The sequence below is a fragment of the Phyllobates terribilis genome, unplaced genomic scaffold (assembly GCF_046119375.1).
Source record: "Phyllobates terribilis strain yellow unplaced genomic scaffold, ASM4611937v1 Scaffold_3__8_contigs__length_932513732, whole genome shotgun sequence".
NCBI classification, from domain to species: domain Eukaryota; kingdom Metazoa; phylum Chordata; class Amphibia; order Anura; family Dendrobatidae; genus Phyllobates; species Phyllobates terribilis.
This window is the reverse complement of record NW_027362763.1, coordinates 929477154-929503418: the sequence shown is the minus strand read 5'-3', so window position 1 is coordinate 929503418 and position 26265 is coordinate 929477154. Positions and strand designations below refer to the sequence as shown.

The window sequence follows — 26265 nt, the reverse complement described above, 5'->3', positions numbered from 1 at the left end:
AACAGACAGGAAGGGAAAGGCAGAGCCAGATACCCACAGGGTACTTGCAGTGAAGTAGCGAGTGGACCACAAACTCACAAACGGGAGTACAGAGACAACAAGCAGGAGTTAGGTACGAGTTCAGACTCTGCAGAAAAAAGGAAAGGAACGGACATACAGAAAAAACAGGTAAAAGATAGGAGAGAGTTCAGACTGGAACTGAGTGTACGGAGGAGACCGACACTGCAGCGGGATACAGGAGCGGGTCTGGGAATACGGCCCCCAGAGAGGCGGAACGAACAGGCAAGGAGCGTGTTCAGACAGGACAAACAAGATACAGGAGCGGGTCTAGGTAATCGGCCCCTAGAAGGCGGGAGGAACAGGCTAGGAGCGTGTTCAGACAGGACAGACAAGTTACAGGAGCGGGTCTAGGTAATCGGCCCCTAGAAGGCGGGAGGAGCAGGCTAGGAGCGTGTTCAGACAGGCCTGGAAATACAGCCTCCAGGATAGGCAGACAAGAGAACACAGAACGGGACCTGGCACCTTCAGAGTGAAAGCACACACTGAAAGAAACACAATGCTCAGGTATGGGTTAATTGGAGCAGCTGGTTAAAATACCAGGAGACAGACAGCAATAGGCTGAGGACGCACAAGGGGTGTGCCCACAGCAGGTACAAGAAACAGGAAGTGATCGGGCGCCGCCCTTAAGCAGCAGAAACAGACACAAACAGACAGCATGGAGGGAAGCCAGAGAGACATTCTGGATTGGAGATCAAGTGCGCGCTCTTGCACAGTGGGAGATGGACCACTATGCAAGGACACCACCAGGTATGTTACAGTACCTCCCCCCTTACGCCCCCTCTTTTTCAGGCCTGCCAGAATCTTCCGCAGGGAATTCGAGGGCCAATCCTTCACTTCAAGGAGATCACTTCCACTGTCCACAGGAAAAACTGGTCTCATCTGGTTAGCTAGGATGTTACCTCCTATCCAGCCATCCTCAGCAACAGACGAAACGGGTGGAGTACCAGGAACAGCACACAAGGAAGTCTCTCTCCACATATTTTCAGGTGGCAACCCAGAGGGTACAGGAGACAACTGGAAGCCCTCCCCCGGGTTGGAGGGGAGCAGAGACTTGGGGGTAATCTCTGCTTCGAGGTACATCTTGTCAAACTCACAGGAAGAAATAGACGGGTTATCAGGTACAGGATGAGGAAAAGTCACTGTCTCTTTGTTATCTGGTGGTACCCCGGAGGATTCAGGAAACAACTGGAGGTCCTCCGCCGGGTCAGAAGAGTGCAGAGGCTCGGAGAAAACATCTGCTTCAGAGTACACTAGGTCGGACTCACTGGACGAAGCAGGCGAGGTATCGGGTACCGAGTATTGGAAAGTCTCTGTCCATTCACCACCAGGTGGCACCCCGAAGGGTTCTGGAGACAACTGGAGGTCCTCCGCCTGGTCAGAGGGGTGTAGAGACTCATGGGTAACCTCTGCTTCGGAGTACACTAGGTTGGACTCACTGGACGAAGTGAGCGAGGTATCAGGTACAGAGTATAGGAGAGTCTCTGTCCTTTCGCTACGAGGTAGCACCCCGAAGGGTTCTGGAGACAACTGGAGGTCCTCCGCCTGGTCGGAGGGGTGTAGAGACTCGGGGGTAACTACCACTTTGGGGTACCCATTGTCTGGCTCACAAGACGGAGCGGACAAAGTATCGAGTACCGGGTGTAGAGAAGTCTCTCTCCATTTGTCATCGAGTGGTATCCCGGAGGATTCAGGAGGCAACAGGGGGTCCTCCGCCAAGTAGTAGAGGTGCACAGACTCGGAGGTAATCACAGCTTCAGAGCATCCTTGGACATGCACACTGGTTAAAGTGGGTGAAGCACCTGATGCCGGGTGCAGGAAGTTCTCCTGTGTAGAGTCTGGATGGGCAGTAGTCTCTTCGGGCAGGAGAACTGGTGCACTACCCACGCACATTACCCGTTGGGGCTTCTCCGGGATACAGGGAGATGAAGCTTCAGTAGGGACTTCAAGGTTGGGGTCAGGAGGTCTCAGGGAGGACAGACCCTGGCATGATGGCTTGTCTCTACGTCTAGCACGTCTGGACTGCCTCTTGAGGTTGTGAGAAGTATTCCGGAGAGCGTAGTCATCCTGTGTGGAGTCTGGATGGGCAGTAGTCTCTTCGGGCAGGAGGACTAGTGCGCTACCCACACACATTACCCGTCGGGGCTGCTCCGGGATATTGGGAAGCGAAGCTTCAGCAGGGGCTTCAGGGTTAGGGTCCTCGAAGACCATACGAAAGGCCACCAGGAAGGCCTGCAGGTCAAGGACGACAGGATCCCATGCTTCCCATAGGGGAGTGACCCATTTCAAGGCATCACCCGCTAGGTAGTCAATCATAAAGGCCACTTTAGCCCAATCGGAAGGAAAATAGAGAGGGTAGGCCTTGAAGTGTAGCATGCATTGCTCCACAAATGCACGACTTTGTTTTGGATCCCCAAAGTACCGTGGCGGATCCGCAGGAATGAGTGCAGAAAGATCCATCTGGACGGGTGCGTACTTCGCCTGGAACTCAGCTAAAGAAAAAAATTTTTTTTATTATTTTTAATGCACGTATTCACTGGAAAACGTCTCAGAGAGCGAAGGCCGTGGGGCTCAACGGGAACCATGGCCTGAGCATGCTGTAATGCACATGCCCGGGCTGAGCGGCGTGTGCGTGTGATTCCACTGGACCGTGCCGGAGAGTGAAAGCCTGGAGGGGCGTAACTAGGTATTCACCCGATCCGACCAGGGTCGCACGACGGCATACGACGCCAGTGCACCAAGGAGGAACCGAGCAGAGGGACCAGGTGCTACTCCAGGACAGACCCCGGACACGGCTGTTGACCCACACAGGGGAATACAGGAACAGACTGGTTAGGCTGGCACACAGACTGGTGGGAATAGGCAGGCACGACTGGTATGCAGGCAGGCGGGTATGCAGGCAGGGGGGTACAGGCAAGCACGGCTAGAGTACAGACAGGAAGGCACTAGCAGGTAGGAACACAGGCGGGATAGGACCCAGTACACACTGGGACTCTGGAACAGAACCACAGATGTGGCAGACAAACACAGCAGAGTGAGGCCGCCCAGAGAGGTGAGCGAGAGCAGGGCAGGACGAGACCGCCCGGAGCGGTGAGCGAGAGCAGAGCAGGACGAGACCGCCCGGAGCGGTGAGCGAGAGCAGAGCAGGATGAGACCGCCCGGAGCGGTGAGCGAGAGCAGAGCAGGACGAGACCACCCGGAGCAGTGAGCGAGAGCAGAGCAGGACGAGACCGCCCGGAGCGGTGAGCGAGAGCAGAGCAGGATGAGACCGCCCGGAGCGGTGAGCGAGAGCAGAGCAGAGCAGGACGAGACCGCCCGGAGCGGTGAGCAAGAGCAGAGCAGGACGAGACCGCCCGGAGCGGTGAGCAAGAGCAGAGCAGGACGAGACCGCCTGGAGCGGTGAGCAAGAGCAGAGCAGGACGAGACCGCCAGGAGCGGTGAGCAAGAGCAGAGCAGGACGAGACCGCCTGGAGCGGTGAGCAAGAGCAGAGCAGGACGAGACCGCCAGGAGCGGTGAGCAAGAGCAGAGCAGGACGAGACCGCCTGGAGCGGTGAGCAAGAGCAGAGCAGGACGAGGCCGCCTGGAGCGGTGAGCAAGAGCAGAGCAGGACGAGACCGCCTGGTGCGGTGAGCGAGAGCAGGGCAGGACGAGACCGCCCGGAGCGGTGAGCGAGAGCAGAGCAGGACGAGACCGCCCGGAGCGGTGAGCGAGAGCAGAGCAGGATGAGACCGCCCGGAGCGGTGAGCGAGAGCAGAGCAGGACGAGACCGCCGGAGCAGTGAGCGAGAGCAGAGCAGGACGAGACCGCCTGGAGCGGTGAGCGAGAGCAGAGCAGGATGAGACCGCCCGGAGCGGTGAGCGAGAGCAGAGAAGAGCAGCACGAGACCGCCCGGAGCGGTGAGCAAGAGCAGAGCAGGACGAGACCGCCCGGAGCGGTGAGCAACAGCAGAGCAGGACGAGACCGCCTGGAGCGGTGAGCAAGAGCAGAGCAGGACGAGACCGCCAGGAGCGGTGAGCAAGAGCAGAGCAGGACGAGACCGCCTGGAGCGGTGAGCAAGAGCAGAGCAGGACGAGACCGCCAGGAGCGGTGAGCAAGAGCAGAGCAGGACGAGACCGCCTGGAGCGGTGAGCAAGAGCAGAGCAGGACGAGGCCGCCTGGAGCGGTGAGCAAGAGCAGAGCAGGACGAGACCGCCTGGAGCGGTGAGCAAGAGCAGAGCAGGACGAGACCGCCAGGAGCGGTGAGCAAGAGCAGAGCGAGGCCGAGGCCGCCTGGAGCGGTGAGCAAGAGCAGAGCAGGACAAGACCGCCTGGAGCTGTGAGCAAAGGGTCAGAGCTGAGCGAGACTGCCGGAGCAGTGAGCAAGGAGTCAGAGCGGAGCAAGGCTGCCGGAGCAGCGAGCAAAAGGGTCAGAGCGGAGCAAGGCTGCCGGAGCAGCGAGCAAAAGGGTCAGAGCAGAGCAAGGCTGCCGAGCAGTGAGCAAGGCAGAGCAGGCTAGAACCGCCAGAGCGGTGAGCAAGGCAGAGCAGGGGGGACAGGGCTCAGTTCACACGGAACAGACAGGAAGGGAAAGGCAGAGCCAGATACCCACAGGGTACTTGCAGTGAAGTAGCGAGTGGACCACAAACTCACAAACGGGAGTACAGAGACAACAAGCAGGAGTTAGGTACGAGTTCAGACTCTGCAGAAAAAGGAAAGGAACGGACATACAGAAAAAACAGGTAAAAGATAGGAGAGAGTTCAGACTGGAACTGAGTGTACGGAGGAGACTGACACTGCAGCGGGATACAGGAGCGGGTCTGGGAATACGGCCCCCAGAGAGGCGGAACGAACAGGCAAGGAGCGTGTTCAGACAGGACAGACAAGATACAGGAGCGGGTCTAGGTAATCGGCCCCTAGAAGGCGGGAGGAACAGGCTAGGAGCGTGTTCAGACAGGACAGACAAGTTACAGGAGCGGGTCTAGGTAATCGGCCCCTAGAAGGCGGGAGGAACAGGCTAGGAGCGTGTTCAGACAGGCCTGGAAATACAGCCTCCAGGATAGGCAGACAAGAGAACACAGAACGGGACCTGGCACCTTCAGAGTGAAAGCACACACTGAAAGAAACACAATGCTCAGGTATGGGTTAATTGGAGCAGCTGGTTAAAATACCAGGAGACAGACAGCAATAGGCTGAGGACGCACAAGGGGTGTGCCCACAGCAGGTACAAGAAACAGGAAGTGATCGGGCGCCGCCCTTAAGCAGCAGAAACAGACACAAACAGACAGCATGGAGGGAAGCCAGAGAGACATTCTGGATTGGAGATCAAGTGCGCACTCTTGCACAGTGGGAGATGGACCACTATGCAAGGACGCCGCCAGGTATGTTACAAGTGTGACCAGGTCATGTGATCAAGCTGATGACGTCACTCGCCGGCACCGCAGACAGGCACACATTGGTGGTAAGTGCTCCTTGCTCCTGAGCTGAAGATACTGAAGATTAAATGTTGCGGGATGGGGGGGCTTTATTTTGTGTAACAGGGCTGGGGGAGGTTTACAGTGTGGGGGTAATTATTATGCAGATGGAGGATTTACTGTGTGTGGGGGGCGTTGATTTACTATGCGTGGGGGGGTGGATTTACTATGCGTGTAGGAGGGGGAATGTACTATATGGGGTGAATTTACTATGTGAGGGGGGGTATTTACTCTGTATGGGGTGAAATTTAATGTAATGGGGCTGGGGGTGGTTTACTGTGTGTTGGGGTGTTTATTCTGTGTGGGGGAGATTTAGTTTAACGGGGCTGGTGGAGTTTTAGTGTAACAGGGGATGATTTGAGAACACAAGTTTGGGGAGCAAGGAAGGGACAGGTGCCAACAATATGGGGAGCAAGTGTTGAGATGGGGGGCATTTATGAGGAAACAGTATGGTGGGGATGTGTGCAGACACAATATGGGGAGTGAGGATGATCGGATGGGTGCAGAAACAGTATGGGGAGTGGGGGATGGGTGCAGACACAGTATGTGGAGTGGGGGATGGGTGCGGACACAGTATGTGAGTGGGAGTATGGGTGCACAAACAGTTTTGGGAGTAAGAGTGATGGGATGTGTGCAGATACAGTATGGGGAGTCGGGGGGGGGGGCGTGTGAGGAGGGAGTATAGAAAGTGAGAGGATAAATGTATGAGGAAGGGAGGGGGAAATGTGGGAGGAGACAGTATGGGAGGAGAAAAGCGTGAGTGGGCACAGAATAAATACTGAGTAATGTGTGTGTATGTGGGGGGGAAGTTAGCATGTGGGGCAGTGTAAGGGCACAGCCAGGAGCAAGAGAGTGATGAGGGGACACAGTATAGAGACTGGGCCCTATAGGGAGGACACTGAAAAGATGAAGAGGGGGCCCAGTGTGGAGGGCATGTACCATAAGAGATACAGTGTGGGGTCATATTTTGGGCAATTATTTATTCAGGGGCTCAGCGTAGGGCAGATATTTTTATTCAGGAGCATTACAATGACACTGCTATCTTTAAGGACATCGCGCGGGAATGTGCTACAGAAGACCGGAGAAGATGGAAGTCTGCAGAGATGAGCTGTGGATGAGAAGCGTCATCATGGAATATGAATAAGATGAAGAAAAGAAAGAGTCAAGGAAAAGGAGGAAGGCGCAGTACTGGTAGGGGGTAATGGCTAGAGGGTGCAACATCATGTGGAGAAAAACACAACATGTAAGGAGCAAGAAAAAGCACCACACATGCTGCTATGCACACCTGTATATTATAAATTCAGACGAAAATGTATTAAGCACAAAAAAGGGAACAGGAGATCAAAAACATCAACCAATGGTATTATACATCCCTAATATAAATAAACATGTGAAATAGTACAACGATCTCAGCAGCAGTCTTCAGACTGATGAGGAATATACACACATAAAGATGTCAAGGAACATGTTAATGGTAAACATGCTAGCAAGTAATGTATTAAATCCGTATGCACATGGAGTAATACAGAATTTACAGTGCTGGCCAAAAGTATTGGCACCCCTGCAATTCTGTCAGATAATACTCAGTTTCTTCCTGAAAATGATTGCAATCACAAATTCTTTGGTATTATTCTCTTCATTTAATTTGTCTTCAATGAAAAAAACACAAAAAGAATTGTCCTAAAGCCAAATTGGATATAATTCCACACCAAACCTAAAAAAGGGGGTGGACAAAAGTATTGACACCCTTTGAAAAATCATGTGATGCTTCTCTAATTCGTGTAATTAACAGCACCTGTAACTTACTTGTGGCACCTAACAGGTGTTGGCAATAACTAAATCACACTTGCAGCCAGTTAACATGGATTAAAGTTGACTCAACCTCTGTCCTGTGTCCTTGTGTGTACCACATTGAGCATGAAGAAAAGAAAGAAGACCAAAGAATTGTCTGAGGACTTGAGAAACCAAATTGTGAGGAAGCATGAGCAATCTTAAGGCTACAAGTCCATCTCCAAAGACCTGAATGTTCCTGTGTCTTCCGTGCGCAGTGTCATCAAAAAGTTTAAAGCCCATGGCACTGTGGCTAACCTCCCTAGATGTGGGCGGAAAAGAAAAATTGATGAGAGATTTCAACGCAAGATTGTGCGGATGGTGGATAAAGAACCTCGACTAACATCCAAACAAGTTCAAGCTGCCCTGCAGTCCGAGGGTACAGCAGTGTCAACCCGTACTATCCGTCGGCGTCTGAATGAAGAGGGACTGTATGGTAGGATACCCAGGAAGACCCCACTTCTTACCCCGAGACATAAAAAAGCCAGGCTGGAGTTTGCCAAAACTTACCTGAGAAAGCCTAAAACGTTTTGGAAGAATGTTCTCTGGTCAGATGATACAAAAGTAGAGCTTTTTGGGAAAAAGCATCAACATAGAGTATAAAGGAAAAAAAAGAGGCATTCAAAGAAAAGAACACGGTCCCTACAGTCAAACATGGCGGAGGTTCCCTGATGTTTTGGGGTTGCTTTGCTGCCTCTGGCACTGGACTGCTTGACCGTGTGCATGGCATTATGAAGTCTGAAGACTACCAACAAATTTTGCAGCATAATGTAGGGCCCAGTGTGAGAAAGCTGGGTCTCCCTCAGAGCCATGGGTCTTCCAGCAGGACAATGACCCAAAACACACTTCCAAAAGCACTATAAAATGGTTGAGAGAAAGCACTGGAGACTTCCAAGGTGACCAGCAATGAGTCCAGACCTGAATCCCATAGAACACCTGTGGAGAGATCTCAAAATGGCAGTTTGGAGAAGGCACCCTTCAAATATCAGGGACCTGGAGCAGTTTGCCAAAGAAGAATGGTCTACAATTCCAGCAGAGCATTGTAAAAAACTCATTGATGGTTATCAGAAGCGGTTGTTCGCAGTTATTTTGGCTAAAGGTTGTGCAACCAAGTATTAGGCTGAGGGTGCCAATACTTTTGTCCGGCCCTTTTTTGGAGTTTTGTGTGAAATGATCAATGATTTGATTTTTGCTTCATTCTCTTTTGTGTTTTTTCCTTGCAAGCAAATTAAATGAAGATAATAATACCAAAGAATTTGTGATTGCAATCATTTTCAGGAAGAAACTGAGTATTATCTGACAGAATTGCAGGGGTGCCAATACTTTTGGCCAGCACTGTATCTAGAAGTGATGGCCATCACAAAACAACCTATCATAATAGAGGTAAGCATATACGGATAAACACATAATTGCCCAAAGGAGAAAGGGGACAGAAAGGATATGTGTATGTACATACAATACGTGTAGTACGTCACAGTCAAACGTCAGAAAAGCTAAAATGGTCCTACTATAATAATATACTGTGACGCCTCATTCTCTGAAGAGCCCCTTTTTGAGTTTTGAGTTTACCCTGGGTGATGGGGGACAAGGTGTCGGGTCCTGTGGTGAAGAGATGGGATGTAGCCGTGGCCCAGACTCGACCCGTGCTCAGGGCCGTCACATGAAAAGGAAGATGTTGTGGGCTCGTCCGGCTTGAGTGGCTTATTTTAACGACTACGCCACCTGTGGTGCCTGGTGAAGGGTCACCAGCGCCGCTGCAGTCCGCCGAGGCCTGGTGTCATGGCGGCCTAAGTTCTCACTGCTCCCCACAGGCGGAGCAAGGCCTCAGGGTAGAGGGACAGGATAGATGAGAGGTAGTAGTAGAGGGAGACGGGCGCCGCGTCCTGCGGTGTGGCGCAGAATAAACAGTCCGGAGGCCATAGGGGTGAACTTCCAAGGCTTTGCTCACTCAGATGGCAAAGGAAGGCGACTCCCTGCTCCCCGCGGAGTCCTGTGTTCACCAGAGACGGGGACCCGACAACCTCCGAGTAAGTCCAGCATTCAGTCGCGACCTTACAGCAGAGTGTTCCTGAACTACAGACCGATTCCTTCCTGTCCGTGTGTGTGCAAATAGGCCGGGTCTCCCTCTGAGCTCCTCTCAGAACAAGGGCACGGGGGCAGCTCCGCTCCATCCGATACCCGGTGGGATCCTCTGGGCCTAACCGGGCTTTCCCGTCCAGGACGTAGAGTAGCAAGGTCGGGTGTCAGGGGCCGGTACCCCATTTGCAGCCGGAGTCCCTCTGAATATATCAGGTTGGCGAGGACAGGTGGCGTACACCGCTCCATCTGCATCCTGCCTGGGATCTATTTGCTACGGAGCCACACTCTTAAGCTCCGGGCCTTCTTGATCTTGGTCCTTGGCCGGGTTGAGACATTCCTTGTCTACAACCTACCTCTCGTCCCATGGCCAGGGTACGAGGGCTGTGTCCCTTGCCAGCGCAGGCCCACACAGGATCTGCGCTCCCGGAGGGAGGTCACATTACACACAGTAGTTGACAGCACAGAGAACAGCCGAAGAAGAACCAGCAAAAGACTAAGATCAAAGATGGCTTTACATTAAATATAAGATTTGAAGCGTAACTAACTTGTAAGTCCTCCACCCACACCCACTAACTGGTTCCTACCACTTTGTGTTCCCCAGTCTCCCTGTAACCAGGGGAGCAGCACCTAGTGCATACTAGCTCCCTCTGGTGGAGAAGTGTGGTGTTGGATGCAAGAGGTTGGGTCACGACTATCACACTGGCCTTACCTCGGAGAAAGAACACCACACTCCATTAAAGAAGTGCAGCATCCCTGTGGCGGTCGAACCCTCAGGGGCGCCACATTCCCCCCTGGTAAAACACAGCACGTCTGCGGGCTGCAAAAGAAGTAACACCCAAGAAATTTTCTTTTTATAATAACAAAACTATCTTCCCTTTATGGGAGGCACATTTCTTAAACGTTGTATAACAAGGTATATAGTATAAAAGTATAAAATTATAAAAGTGCTAGCATTTTTCCAGAGATATTTTGGCAAACAAACAGGTTAAAGTGCAAGGACGCAGAGTCAGTTCAGAAGTGCGAGGGACATGTCCTAAACCCCCAACGTGGGCCCTGGGGTGGCTGCAGGGCAAGAAGATCCCGAGTTGGACCTTCCGGAGAGCCACTCTGACAGGTTTTTCTTCTGAGGTCTTGAGGTAGAAATATCCACGGTTTTTATATAAAACCAATATGGAGCACCTAAAGAGATGCAAACTATGTACAATTTAAAGAGTCTGTCTGCTGCCAGTTCGCAGGGACACGTGTCTCTAGAAACCGGGTAGGAATCAAACAATATTAGAAGAAAGTCAACACACACTAAAACTTGTAAACAAATTGCAACAGCCGGGGGCTGCTTTAAACTTCAGGCTCTCTTCTCGGAAAGGGCTCATTCCTCCCGACGGAGGCTAGCCGGTCCCCTGAGGCTGAGCGCGGGGTGGCGTTGCTCCCGGACACTTTGTGTGCATCCAGGGCGTACCACTCACGCTCCCCCTGGTGGCGAGAGAAAGTCACCGTGTCGCCCGGGGAGAGGTTCCGACCAGGGTGTCCCTTCCTTAAACGCGACTCGATATCCCGCCTGATGACGAAGACATCGTCCTGGAACTGGGGACACCGGATGAATCCCCACCCCGCCTCATGGTGAAAACGGACGACTTGGCCTTCGTATCGGGGACTGGGACGGGTGGCCTCCTCCTGACGCGCCCGAGATTTAGTAGCTTTAGCCTGCACCTCGAGGCGCTCGCAGCGCTGCTCCCGCTGACGCTGCTCCTGTGCGAGCTGAAAGATTGGCTCCTCCTCCGCGCTTCAGCCCGGGTCTCCCGGGGGAAGCCCATCATTTCGCCCCCCTGGTTTTCCCAGGCCCACTCCTCAGCCTCGGGCCAGGTTACTGCTGGTGCGGGTAGCGGGGTTAGAACAGGTTGCTGTGGGTCCTCTGAAGTCGCGGACCAGTCCGGGTTGGAGCCGGTAGTTTCCTCCGCAGCTTCAGGCACCTCCGAGTCAGGGTTTGGGCGGCACCGCAGGTCCCCACCCATAGCTGCCGATTGCAGCTCTGGAGCCAACGCTTGCTCCCAGGTGACCGCGTGGGGAATTAGGTACTCCGACATGAGGTCCAGGATAGTCACGGTAGGCTCTGCAGCCAGGGCAGGGGTTGCACACTCGCCCGTCGCTGGGCCGCTCTCAACCTCTGTCACCGAGTCGACTTGTCCTGGAACCTCGACTCCTTGGTGGCGGTCCCGGATACGCAGCAGCATCTCCTCCCCCTGCCACGCAGCAGTCGCCGCCTCCTGGGCCTCTTTCTGCTTTTTTAAGAGTTCCGGAGCTTCCTGCTGGAGAAATGCGATATCTCCCGAGGTCAACACGCTGCCGCCTTGCTCTCTGCTGGGTGAAGGGCCTGAACCGGGTTCAGTAGACGCATGGTCTTGCTCCCCAGAGGCGTCCATGTCTGCCTCTGTTGACTGCCAAGCTCCGACTGCAATGGCCGCACCTTGCTGCTTTCTTCTTCCTCCTCTTTCGGGGCGGTTCCTGGGCGGAATGCTAACAGGCCCGCCTTCGTTCAGCCCATCCAGTTTGACGGGCATTACCCCGCGGACAGTCTCTGATGGAAGGGGCAGTCCACATTTTTGGCGCCAAGCGGGAGCCCAGCCCACGATGGGAGGCATTCAAAGACAGTCTTTTTACAGCATTATGGCGTCTGTTCTTCTTGGGCGGGCGCCATTTTAAGTGTAAAACAACAGTCCAAGGTGTAAGGCACACAGTACCCGGTAGCAATGGGCACTTCTTCCTTTGCTGCGGGCACGCGATCCTGCCGACTACGCCAGGTTGTGACGCCTCATTCTCGGAAGAGCCCCTTTTTGAGTTTACTCTGGGTGATGGGGGACTCGGTGTCGGGTCCTGTGGTAAAGAGATGGGATGTAGCCGTGGCCCGGACCCGACCCGTGCTCAGGGCCATCACATGAAAAGGAAGATGTTGTGGGCTCGTCCGGGTTGAGTGGCTTATTTTAATGACTACGCCACCTGTGGTGCCTGGTGAAGGGTCACCAGCGCCGCTGCAGTCCGCCGAGGCCTGGTGTCATGGCGGCCTAAGTTCTCACTGCTCCCCATAGGCGGAGCAAGGCCTCAGGGCAGAGGGACAGGATAGATGAGAGGTAGTAGTAGAGGGAGACGGGCGCCGTGTCCTGCGGTGTGGCGCAGAATAAACAGTCCAGAGGCCATAGGGGTGAACTTCCAAAGCTTTACTCACTCAGATGGCAAAGGAAGGCGACTCCCTGCTCCCCGCGGAGTCCTGTGTTCTCCAGAGACGGGGACCCGACAACCTCCGAGTAAGTCCAGCATTCAGTCACGACCTTACAGCAGAGTGTTCCTGAACTACAGACCGATTCCTTCCTGTCCGTGTGTGTGCAAATAGGCCGGGTCTCCCTCTGAGCTCCTCTCAGAACAAGGGCACGGGGGCAGCTCCGCTCCGTCCGATACCCGGTGGGATCCTCTGGGCCTAACCGGGCTTTCCCATCCAGGACGTAGAGTAGCAGTGTCGGGGGCCGGTACCCCATTTGCAGCCGGAGTCCCTGAATATATCAGGTTGGCGAGGACAGGTGGCATACACCGCTCCGTCTGCATCCTGCCTGGGATCCATTTGCTACGGAGCCACACTCTTAAGCTCCGGGCCTTCTTGATCTTGGTCCTTGGCCGGGTTGAGACATTCCTTGTCTACAACCTACCTCTCGTCCCATGGCCAGGGTACGAGGGCTGTGTCCCTTGCCAGCGCAGGCCCACACAGGATCTGCGCTCCCGGAGGGAGGTCACATTACACACAGTAGTTGACAGCACAGAGAACAGCCGAAGAAGAACCAGCAAAAGACTAAGATCAAAGATGGCTTTACATTAAATATGAAATTTGAAGCGTAACTAACTTGTAAGTCCTCCACCCACACACACTAACTGGTTCCTACCACTTTGTGTTCCCCAGTCTCCCTGTAACCAGGGGAGCAGCACCTAGTGCATACTAGCTCCCTCTGGTGGAGAAGTGTGGTGTTGGATGCAAGAGGTTGGGTCACGACTATCACACTGGCCTTACCTCGGAGGAAGAACACCACACTCCATTAAAGAAGTGCAGCATCCCTGTGGCGGTCTAACCCTCAGGGGCGCCACAATACAAAATGCCCAAAATATCTCCAGATACATTAGCCAGTGTTGTTATATAGTCAATGTATTGATGACCAAAATCTATTAATAAAAATGGAAAAAAAAGTCCAGCAGAGGACAAGATGGCAGGCTCAGCCCCAAGAAAAAGTATGGAAGGGGACTGGTAAGGACGGAGATGTAAGAATACAACCTGCTGTGGTGTAGTAAAGGACCCAGGAGGGGAGCTGCAAAAGAGGGATGAGTGGAGAAAAGCATATATATATATATATATATATATATATATATATATATATATATATATATACCCATATTAATGGGACTAAGTACCCACTGGTGAAGAAAAGAAAGAGAACGACTCCAGAGACAACGTCATCTATCAAGTACCTGGATATAAATATTTTTTGTGATACTGACTAATTCTCATATTTTTATTTCTGTTAGGAGCATTAAAGAGGTTGTCCAATTCTATGTGACTGCAGACTTCTGAATTCTCACACTGCACACTGTTAGGATTCTTTCATGCCGGCTATTTGCATACATGTGGTCACATGCCGACTACACATGCGTGGCCTCACTCATTGAAGATTAATTGAGTGAGGCCTGTCAAGTCTAATCGGAATGTGGCCAGAAGTGTACAAATCACATACTTGTGCAAGGGAGAATCCTAAAAGTGTGCAGTGCATGCGCTGTGAGAATTCGGAAGCCTGCAGTCACATAGAGTGACTACAGACTTTCATCTCAAACCTGGACAAGCCCTTTAATTATAAACTGAAGCCCTGTAGCCAATCCTAACTGTGTGTAATATACTCACTGTCAGGATTCAGCTCTGCTTGCAGGTTCCATCAGTCATCACATGGCCACTTCACTCATATGTGATTTTCATACGGTCACGTGACTATGAGCTTCACTTCCTGCAACTCTTCGGCACGTGTCTAAGTGTGCAAATCGCATATGTGCTTAGGGGGGCGCCAAACTGAATTCTTGCCCTGGGTGCCAGAAAGCCTAGATACACCTCTGCTGTTTGGTGTGGGGTGCATCACACTCAATTGTGGGCCATAAGGCTCCTCTGAATCCAAACTTTCATTTTCCGGAATCACCGCACACAATCCAGGGAACACCAAGTGCTTTTCAACAGGCAAACTTTTACTGAACAGTTCAGTCATTACAGTGGAGCAGGGGGCTGGCTGGCAAATTTTAGCCTGGGGGGCAAGCACAGAGCAGTGGCCCATGAGTAGCGGCCCATCCTTAACATATTTATTTCCATCTGCTCTATAGGCTGTATTCACACGATCGTATTGTCTGCCTAAGTGCTGCCCATGGAAAAAACTGACAGCACTTTGACCAGTTCAGATGAGTGTTTGTAGTGGTCAGACATAGTACATATTATGCTTATGTATGACCACTTTTAAAGCGGATATACCTTTTTAAAGGTGCAGTAAACCCTGTGCTACACTTCTAAAAAACCTTATTAGCAGAGTAAAGGTGGCCACACATAAGCACAGGTCTGCCAGATAAATACCTATGAATTATTATTTTTTGTAATTTTTCAAGCATACTTGATCAATCAAATCATCATTGTTAACTTCTATTCCACATTATAGTATATGATGTACCAGTGACTAATTATCCTGTGTGTACCATTTGATGTCTGTGCACACAGTATACATAGTATACCACATATAGTACAATATATATATATATATATATATATATATATATATATATATATATATATATATATATAGGAGAATATACAGTATGACTGGTATATAGAGGCAGGCAATTTGTACGACCGTGGTCCAGTGGTAAGATCAGGTTATTCAGTGGCTGCTGGATAACAGCCCTGTGACCGCCCCCTACCTGGCGGCATCCTCTTTCTCTTCCTTTGATTTGTAGCCAGGCACAATGTCATGTATGTGTCACGCTACAAAGATGACATCCTACAAGCACTATAATCAAAAAAGGTGCCGGCAGGTAGGAGGAGGCTCGCAGGGCTCTTGTCTGGTGGCCAGGGACTACTGACTGGACTGTTTGACCAGTGCCTGTAAATCAATTCGCTCATCTGTACTGGAATATGATATATTATGACCACACACATCAGATATTATATACAGGATAGCATGTGACAGTTATATACCACACTATGACTACAGACATCAGATATTACACCAGTGTATAACATTGTGACGCGCCCCTGGGCCTGTGTCGCGCAGCGTTGCGCACGCGGGAGCTTACCCGGAGCCGGATCTGTTGAGGGTTGTAGTCTCGTGGCGGTGATCCGGTCCGTGCCCAGGGAGTCAGACTAAGTGGCGCTGTATCAGCGGTAGATGTTGGACGACTACGCCACCCGTTGAGTACAGCTAAGGAGCTGCTGCTGCAGGGCAGACCGCTGAGGCCGGTGGTAGGATTGTGCAGCGTGATAGTATAACCCCCAACGGGAGGGGTATGTCCTCAGGGCAGCCGACGTGGATGATGGGGGTAGCAGGAACCACTCGGAGACGGTACGGTGTAGTTCAGGGTCTTTTACTGGTGACAAAGATAGACCCTCCCGGAGTACTGGCTAGCGATTGGGGCCTGGTCAGTCCTTGAGCAGATGGGATCTCCCCTGGCCAGGCGGAGTTGTAGGCCTCCCAAACTAACGATACTCTTCTGGCTACCTTGCTAGAGGCGGGTATAAGTAGCCCACGTCCCTGAGTGTACCGTGTGGTGCTCACCCGTATGGCCGGTGACTCGGGGCCTTCTAGTAGCTTCCGCTCCACGACGGCGGTGCTGGTCCCATGCGTGTGACCGTGCCTTCGGGTTTCTTGGCCAGAGGACCTGAAATCCCCTGCCTGACGGATTCTGCTGCTGGGTAGGAGTTAGTCCCCACAGCCTCGGACTCCGGGTCCGGTAAGAAATCTTCTCAGTCAGGGCGAGCTCTGCAGCTGCCAGCCCCTGACTCCTTGTAACACTGCTCCCACAGAGCTCCTGTTGTTTCTTCCCATAGCTGCTTCTCTTCTCTGTCTCTACTTCTGGCATGGCCCAGGAGCTGGGCCCAGCCGGAGCCACAGCTCCCTGTCAGCCCTCCTGGCTGAACTCTCCCTCTGAACTCTCTAACCCTGTCTCAGCCCCAGGTTTATATAGGGGAAGTTCTTCCCCTCCCAGGACTGGGCAGGAGGTGTGGCATGCATAGGATTCCTGACCAAGAGACCTCCCACCTGCTCTCAGACATAACATTGCCGTTACTGTGGAAACCAGACCCCTGGGGTGCCACATTCCCCCCTAGTGAAATTTAGTACTCCGGGACTAAACATATTTTTAGAAAAACATAACAAGGTATAAACACTAATAATACAATAAGAAAAACACATAAAGATGGTTACGGCGTGTCCGCAACCGGGTGCAGTCTTTGAAAAAAAGCAAGGTGTCCATTTCACCAAAACAGGGAGACGTAACCAGGTAGGGGTCTGTCCTGCCCCGAGTCCTTAACAGTCTTTAGTCCATTCCTAGGTTACGCTCCAACCATGTACAAGGATTCCCGGTAAATCCACCAAGGACTCCTATAAATAACTAGAAACACATAATTATTTACAGGATATGGCCGCTCTCAGTCCTCGGCCAGGTAGAGGGAAAGAACGACCGCTCTCAGTCCTCGGTCAGTGGGGATAAGGAATGGCTGCTCACAGTCCTCAGCCTGGTTTAAGATAGGGGCACATGGGGAACAATTCACTAATCCCAACGGGGACCATATTTTAATTAGCAGCAGTCCTTGTACCCTTACGGGTAACTATTTACAGCTCTTTATTCACGCTACTTCCCTTCAGTAGCTATGTCCTCTTTGTGCTCCCTCCTGAGGGTAGTCCTCAGACCCGTCCGGGTCCTCTTGGCTTTCCTCGTATTGGTAGTACTGCAGCTCCTCCTCGGTTAGCTGGGTTAGTATCTCTGCGACAGTCCTCCTTCCAGGTGGCCAGGACTTTACCTCCCTTTGGGCTGCCCCGGTTAATTGGGCCACCAGGATGCTCACTTTTTGCTCTTCTGTGAGGGGGTACACCTGGAAGAGGCTATCCAGCTTTTCTCTAAAGTCATGCAGGGTATGTGACTCCCCTGAGTACTGGGGTAGCCAGGCTGCCCCCGGGATATAGGGCATGGTGAAAGGCATGACCGCAACAGCGGTGGCGCTGGCGGGGGTTGAAGCGGTGAAGCTCTCCTCCGTATCCGGCATCCTTCTCCCCCCTAGTGGACCGTGGCCTACCTTGCGATGATCCTCTTCCGTAGGCCGCGGCTCCGCAGTGGATCGTCAGGGTTGAGGACCTTCCGTCGCGCTCCTGTGACGTCGGCGTCTGCTGGGCTCCTTCCAGGACCTTACGCAACGTCCGGACGTGAGGCGGGGCTTCAGTTCTCGCGCGCTTTCGGAGTCCACGCCCCTCTTCTTCCCGCGCGGCGTCCTCAAGATGGCGTCCAATGGCGGGAAAACTCCACGTATGGCGGGAAGAAGGCTGAAGATGGCGCCGGATGGCGGGAAAACTCCACCGATGGCGGGAAGGAAGCGGAAGATGGCGCCGGATGGCGGGAATCTTCACCACAGGTAAGTTTGAACAGTCTTTTTCAGGCACGCAGTACCCGGTGGTTGCGGGCACGAAATCCTGCCGACTACGCCAAAAGTTGACGCGCCCCTGGGCCTGTGTCGCGCTGCGTTGCGCACGCGGGAGCTTACCCGGAGCCGGATCTCTTGAGGGTTGTATTCTCGTGGCGGTGATCCGGTCCGTGCCCAGGGAGTCAGACTAAGTGGCGCTGTATCAGCGGTAGATGTTGGACGACTACGCCACCCGTTGAGTACAGCTAAGGAGCTGCTGCTGCAGGGCAGACCGCTGAGGCCGGTGGTAGGATTGTGCAGCGTGATAGTATAACCCCCAACGGGAGGGGTATGGCCTCAGGGCAGCCGACGTGGATGATGGGGGTAGCAGGAACCACTCGGAGACGGTACGGTGTAGTTCAGGGTCTTTTACTGGTGACAAAGATAGACCCTCCCGGAGTACTGGCTAGCGATTGGGGCCTGGTCAGTCCTTGAGCAGATGGGATCTCCCCTGGCCAGGCGGAGTTGTAGGCCTCCCAAACTAACGATACTCTTCTGGCTACCTTGCTAGAGGCGGGTATAAGTAGCCCACGTCCCTGAGTGTACCGTGTGGTGCTCACCCGTATGGCCGGTGACTCGGGGCCTTCTAGTAGCTTCCGCTCCACGACGGCGGTGCTGGTCCCATGCGTGTGACCGTGCCTTCGGGTTTCTTGGCCAGAGGACCTGAAATCCCCTGCCTGACGGATTCTGCTGCTGGGTAGGAGTTAGTCCCCACAGCCTCGGACTCCGGGTCCGGTAAGAAATCTTCTCAGCCAGGGCGAGCTCTGCAGCTGCCAGCCCCTGACTCCTTGTAACACTGCTCCCACAGAGCTCCTGTTGTTTCTTCCCATAGCTGCTTCTCTTCTCTGTCTCTACTTCTGGCATGGCCCAGGAGCTGGGCCCAGCCGGAGCCACAGCTCCCTGTCAGCCCTCCTGGCTGAACTCTCCCTCTGAACTCTCTAACCCTGTCTCAGCCCCAGGTTTATATAGGGGAAGTTCTTCCCCTCCCAGGACTGGGCAGGAGGTGTGGCATGCATAGGATTCCTGACCAAGAGACCTCCCACCTGCTCTCAGACATAACATTGCCGTTACTGTGGAAACCAGACCCCTGTGGTGCCACAATTGGATGTCTGTATCACAGTATATTGCATTCAGTATACAGCATAATATGTGGTGGTATATGATATACTGTGACTACAGTCAGAAAAGGCTACGTGGCACTCCTATTGTTTTGGGTGCCCAGATAGGATTCCACTCCACATGCAGATAACAATAAGAACCTGGCACTCCAAGATATGGTGAAAAGATTTCAAGAAATTTATTTACATGATTCTTCAAAATTAAATTGACATTTCGGCCTCATACGGCCTTCATCAGAACTGTGAATTAATCAACATAATTACATGTGAGTATGTGGCACCCCTGCGGGGGATTACCACAGGATCCATAGGTGCAGGGAGAGATGTACACTTGGGCACACACAACACCTTCCACCCCAGGTCTGAGGGGAGGAGTCAGTTTCCCGGGAGACAGCAAAGCGGCAGTTAGTCTAGAGACGGGTGAAGGAGGAGAGACAGAGAGAGCTGTTGGCTGAGGACTAGTTAAGCCCTGAACTTGGAAACCAGTCTGTGTTGTAAAAGCGCCCTAGAGAGAGGGATGGAGGCTAGAAGGAGAAAGAAAGAGATAAAACTATTATCCCTTTAGCTGACCCAGACACCGGAGTCCGAGATTGCTATTAATTCAGGAATAGCATAGAAAACCCGGACAAATCAGGAGGATCTACTCCCCCTGAAGAAGAAGGGGAAAGAGTTGCCAAACTTGACAAAGTATAAGACCAGGGGCCCAGAAAGAGAATTGGTAGCCCCAAGGAAAGGTCCTCATTGTCAGTTGTGGAGAAAGACCCCAAGGAAAGTAAAAGGTGGCAGGTTCAGCTTAAGGCAGGACTGATCCCAAACAACGCACACATTGTTAGAGGAGGCCTCACAAATCTCCAGAGTGAATATCTCTACCTGCACCGAAAACCTGGTTACCCTCCTGAACTGTACCTGTTACCGGACATCAGTAAAAGAAAGGTACTGAAACAAAGACTTAATGTGTGTGTGTGCCTTTAACATTACTGACTATAGCGTTCGTACAAGCCGTATGCTGATCACCTCAGCAACCATACACAGCGCTGGTAACCGATTTTATCAGTTACCACAGGAGGCGTCAGGACTAGTGATGAGCGAGCACTAAAATGCTCGGGTGCTCGAAGCTCGGGTCAAGCACATTGGAATACTCGGGTGCTCGACCCGAGCAACGAGCCCAATGTAAGTCTATGGGAAACTCGAGCATTTTTATGGCGGTCCCCCCCGGCGGTCTGCAGAAGGTCAAATATTGCCCAAATCGATGGGAACGGTGCTCAATTAAACGTCAGGCAGGCAGAATATATAGGCAGATAGGCAGGCAGGGTATATAGGAGGGTGCATGAAAAACATAGCAGGGCAATTGGAACACACTAGTGCCCTCCGATTTTCATGCACCCGTCTCTTTAAAAAAGCCAGCAATTCATCAGTGGCATACATCGGTACCCGACAATTTAGAACAGAAAGAATAGAGCATCACACATAGATTAGATAGATAATAACATGTCAGTCACATATATAATAAGTACAGTGATAGTGTTGATTACTGTACTTGTCATTTAGTGTTAAAATAAAGGATTTATTAAAAAAAAATTGGAGTGGGGTTCCCCGTAATTTTAGTCTCTAGCGGAGGTTAAGCAGACAGCTGGGGCAGATGTTTGAAGCCTGGGAAGGGGGTAAAACCCACGGAGCTTCCCAGGCTACTAATATCAGCCCCCAGCTGAATACCTAGCCTTTACTATCTATTAAAATGGGGGACCCAAAAAAAAAAATGATGTTGGGTCCCCCCTATTTTAATAGCTAGCAAAAGCTAGGCAGACAGCTGGGGGCTGATATTAATAGCCCAGGAAGGGTGCCATGAATATTGGCCCCCTCCCAGGCTAGAAACACCAGCCGTCAGCCGCCCCATAAATGGCGCATCCATAGGATGCGCCAATTCTGGCACTTAGCCTCGCTCTTCCCACTGCCCTGTAGTGGTGGCAGTGGGAATGAACTCAGCTCACCTCATGCAGGTCATTGACAGCGTGGGAGAATTCACCTGCGCTCAGCGCTTGAGCAGGAGAAGTCTCCCACGCTGGGATGGCATTGAGATTACAGGCTGGATCGCAGCTGAGCGCTGCCATCCAGCATGCCATCCTTCATAGACACTGCAGAGCGCAGGCATGCTTGCGTTCTGCAGTGTCTCTGAAGGATGAAAAGCTGGATGGCAGCGCTCAGCTGCGATCCAGCCTGTCATCAGAATGCCATCCCAGCGTGGGAGAATTCTCCTGCTCAAGAGCTGAGCGCAGGAGAATTCTCCCACGCTGTCAGTGACGTGCATGAGGTGAGCTGAGTTCATTGGACATGAACTCGGCTCATCTGGATGCCGTCACAGCCAGACACTGAGGAGCGCAAGCATGCCTGCGCTTCTCAGTGTCTGCGGCATGGCAAGCTGGATGGCAGCTTTCGGCTGCGATCCAGCCTGTCATGTGAATGTAGCAGAGCTGAAGCTGTCCTGGGAACCATGGAAAGGTAAGGATGAGGTTGCTTTATTATTTTACTTTTATTGCAGAAGACATTGGCTTCAGCTGGAATGGGCATGATGGTAAGTATGGTTTAATTTACAACATTAAAAAATTGTGTGTTTATTTCAATTAAAGGACTTTATTCTGGGTGTGTGTGTTTTTTTAAAATACTTTACTAGAAATTCATGGCGGTCATGTCTAATATTGGCATGACCCCATGAATTTCGGGCTTAGGGCCAGCTGATAATACCAAGCTGACCCTAACCCCTTTATTACCCAGAGAGCCACCGCACCAGGGCCCTGGATGAGTTGGGTACAGTGCCAGAAGATGGCGCTTCTATGAACGCGCCATTTTCTGGGGTGGCTGCGGACTGCAATTTGCAGCGCTGGGGGCGGGCAGAAAGCTTGAACCTCCCTGCGCTGCAGATTCCAGCCCCCAGCTGCCTAGTTGTACCTGGCTGGACACAAAAATAGGGCGAAGCCCCACGTCAATTTTTTTTAAATTATTTCATGAAATTCTTGAAATAATAAAAAAAAAGGGCTTCCCTATATTGTTGTGTCCGGCCAGGTACAAATAGGCAGCACATTGGAATACTCGGGTGCTCGACCCGAGCAACGAGCCCAATGTAAGTCTACGGGAAACTCGAGCATTTCATCCTTCAGAGACACTGCAGAGCACAAGCATGCCTGTGCTCTGCAGTGTCTATGAAGGATGGCATGCTGGATGGCAGCGCTCAGCTGCGATCCAGCCTGTCATCTCAATGCCATCCCAGCATGGGAGAAATCTCCTGCTCAAGCGCTGAGCGCAGGAGAATTCTCCCACGCTGTCAATGACGTGCATGAGGTGAGCTGAGTTCATTGGACATGAGCTCACCTCATGCACGTCACTGACAGCGTGGGAAGATTCTCCTGCACTCACCGCATACGCAGGAGAATTCTCTCACGCTCACCGCATGCGCAGGAGAATTCTCCCACACTGTCAGTGACGTGCATGAGGTGAGCTGAGTTCATTAGACATGAACTCGGCTCATCTGGATGCCGTCACAGCCAGACACTGAGGAGCGCAAACATGCCTGCGCTTCTCAGTGTCTGCGGCATGGCAAGCTGGATGGCAGCTTTCGGCTGCTATCCAGCCTGTCATGTGAATGTAGCAGAGCTGGAGCTGTCCTGGGAACCATGGAAAGGTAAGGATGAGGTTGCTTTATTATTTTACTTTTATTGCAGAAGACATTGGCTTCAGCTGGAATGAGCCTGACGGTAAGTATGGTTTAATTTAGAACATTAAAAAATTGTGTGTTTATTTCAATTAAATGACTTTATTCTGGGTGTGTGTGTTTTTTTTAACTTTGACTATGGAGTTAGTAATGGGGGTGTCTTATAGACGCCTCTCCATTACTAACCTGGGCTTGGTGTCAGCTGGCATTATAAGCTGACAACAACCCCAGCCCTATTACCCCACTGCCACTGCTACAGGGCAGTGGGAAGAGCGAGGCTAAGTGCCAGAATTGGTGCATCCTATGGATGCACCATTTCTGCGGCGGCTGACGGCTGGTGTTTCTAGCCTGGGAGGGGGCCAATATTCATGGCACCCTTCCTTGGCTATTAATATCAGCCCCCAGCTGTCTGCCTAGCCTTTGCTAGCTATTAAAATAGGGGGGACCCCACGTTATTTTTTTGGGGAGTCCCCCATTTTAATAGCTGGTAAAGGCTAGGTGTTCAGCTGGGGGCTGATACTAGTAGCCTGGGAAGCTCTGTGGGTATTACCCCCTTCCCAGGCTTGAAACCTCTGCCCCAGGTTTCTGCTTAACCTCCGCTAGAGACTAAAATTACGGGGAACCCTACTCCATTTTTTTTTTTAATAAATCCTTTATTTTAACACTAAATGACAAGTACAGTAACCAACACTGTCACTGTACTTATTATATATGTGACTGACATGTTTCTCTCTATCTAATCTATGTGTGATGCTCTATTCTTTCTGTTCTAAATTATCAGGTACCGATTTATGCCGCTGATGAATTGCCGGCTGGCTTTTTTAAAGAGACAGGTGCATGAAAACACTGTTATTTTTTTTAATAAATCCTTTATTTTAACACTAAATAACAAGTACAGTAACCAACACTATCACTGTACTTATTATATATGTGACTGACATGTTTCTATCTATCTAATCTATGTGTGATGCTCTATTCTTTCTGTTCTAAATTGTCGGGTACCGATGTATGCCGCTGAGGAATTGCCGGCCGGCTTTTTTAAAGAGATGGCTGCATGAAAACACTATTATTTTTTTTTAATAAATCCTTTATTTTAACACTAAATAACAAGTACAGTAACCAACACTGTCACTGTACTTATTAAATATGTGACTGACATGTTTCTATCTATGTAATCTATGTGTGATGCTCTATTCTTTCTGTTCTAAATTGTCGTGTACCGGTGTATGCCGCTGCTGAATTGCCGGCTTTTCATGTTTCGCTGTGAGCACTGTTCCCATCGATTTGGGCAATCACTGTAATGCCACAACCACCATGACTGTGACATTACAGTGAGTGGCAGACAATCCCTGCATGATTGGTGCTCTAAATAGCACCAAACATGCAGGACGGGGACCCGAGCTCCAGCCCGAGCATCTTGAAAGTACTCGGCGAGCTCCGAGCATCTCGAGTACTGAGATGCTCGGGCGAGTACCGAGCAGTGGCGAGCATGCTCGCTCATCACTAGTCAGGACACAATACTCCCATCATCCTCACCCCCATCCCTTTACTGACGGTCCAGGGCACTGAACCGGGAACCGACCAACCGTGATCCCCACAGAAGTAACCCATCCATCCCGGTATCCGAGTACCCCAACCCCTGTCGACCGACTCAGTTTGGCGTCACGAACAGGATACCGGGCCCGGTAGAATCGGGCACTGTGTGCTTAAATTGGACTTTATTGAAAGTTTGTGTACTGTAATAAAAGGCCGTCATTACTGCGCCATAGAGAAATTAAACTGCGTCACAGAGTGGAGAGAGTCGCGGGGGCGCTGCTAAAGGAGCGCGAGGATAGCCCCGCCGGTTTTTTTTTAGAGTCACCGGTTACTGAAGGAGTTGATCGTAGCGGCTGGCAACGGTTAACTAGGGGGGCACCGTCATGAGTGAAGCAAACAATATCCGAGACCTTGAGGGAGGGGATGCCCAAGACGCAGCAGCCGGTTCCTCAGCTGGTGAGGGAGCCGCAGCATCTGGAGCGATGGCCCCGATAATGCCAATTGCCTTGCCGTATGTACCGGGAGCCAAGTGGTTACCGACGTATGAAGGTAAACCCGGTACCTTAGCAGCCTTCAAACGTAAAATGTGTGCGGTGCTGGACATGTATGCAATGACAGGAAAGCAGCGAGCCTCCGTTGTGCAGGGACAATTAATAGGTTCAGCGGAGCTAGAAGCTGAGACTTGGAGGGATGCTGATGGAGACTCTATAGAAAATGTGTTTGATAAGCTCAAAGCTGCTTTTGAAAAACGCACACAGTCTGAACTAAGGATGCTATTCTACCAATGCAAGCAGAGACCGCAAGATACCATCAGAGACTTTGCCCTACGTTTACAAGCGGCACTCCAGTCCATAAAACAGGTAGATCCAGCAAATGTGCAAGACGAAGATAAATTGCTTGCAGAACAGTTTATGAATGGGTTGAGATCAGACTTTCACCGTCAGCAGGTGCACATGTCGGTCCTAGATCATCCAGATGTGGATTTTAATACCTTAAAGGACCGTGCTATAACTGTACTACGAGACCCATTACCTGCAAAACCTGCAATCCCATCCTGGCAGGTTAATACCTATTCTGTCCTCACACGATAGCACGGTGTGCAGTGAGACATATAGCTAAACTCCCTGTCTTCTTTAAGAAAAAGAGAGGCTGTGAACTTGTAACCTTCTTTTATTGATTGTAGATTTGACAGGAAAGGGTGAAACTATAGGATGTAATAACAAGGTATTCAGAACATATACTGTACAATACATAGATACAGGTAATCTGCAATACAGTATAACATGAGGTAATACAAACTGATGACACCTATTTAATACATCAACATACTTCTAATGTGCATTGTACCTCTTACACTGCATACTAACACATAGATAGTAACTTACCAACTATGCTTAGGACAGGCTGTTTGAGGAGCATAAGACAGGAGATGAGTGGTCTGATACCTCTTCAAGAGAATGCAGGAAATGGCTGCTGATATTTCTGCAGTGTCATAATATCAAGTCCACAATGCATTGCAATATTCCCAGAATGCCTCAGAAACTCCCAAAATACATTGCAAACTGAAACTAAAACGTTTACATTAAATGGTCAGCAGATGGTGCTGTTACCAAACAAACAAAGCTCAATACATAGGAATGTGTAATGAACATAGACATGTATTTCAATGGCCTGGCTTTATTGTCAGGACAGGACAATACCTCTCACATGAACTTAGAGCCTACCCCTAAAGACTCTGTAAAAGCGGTAGGACAAGCTGTCGT

General features: G+C 51.3%; 1 long non-coding RNA gene across 3 annotated transcripts in view; it reads right to left on the bottom strand.

Annotated features, from left to right (window-relative positions):
* LOC141257821 (uncharacterized) overlaps positions 1–25999 on the bottom strand; it is a 51838-nt gene extending 25839 nt beyond the window's left edge. For 2 of the 3 annotated variants that reach the window (XR_012318110.1, XR_012318111.1), the window contains exon 1: positions 25888–25999. This is a non-coding gene — a long non-coding RNA (uncharacterized lncRNA). The remainder of the gene's footprint in view (positions 1–25887) is intronic. The other variant, XR_012318112.1, reaches the window with a different exon arrangement.
* Positions 26000–26265: the final 266 nt, after the last annotated feature.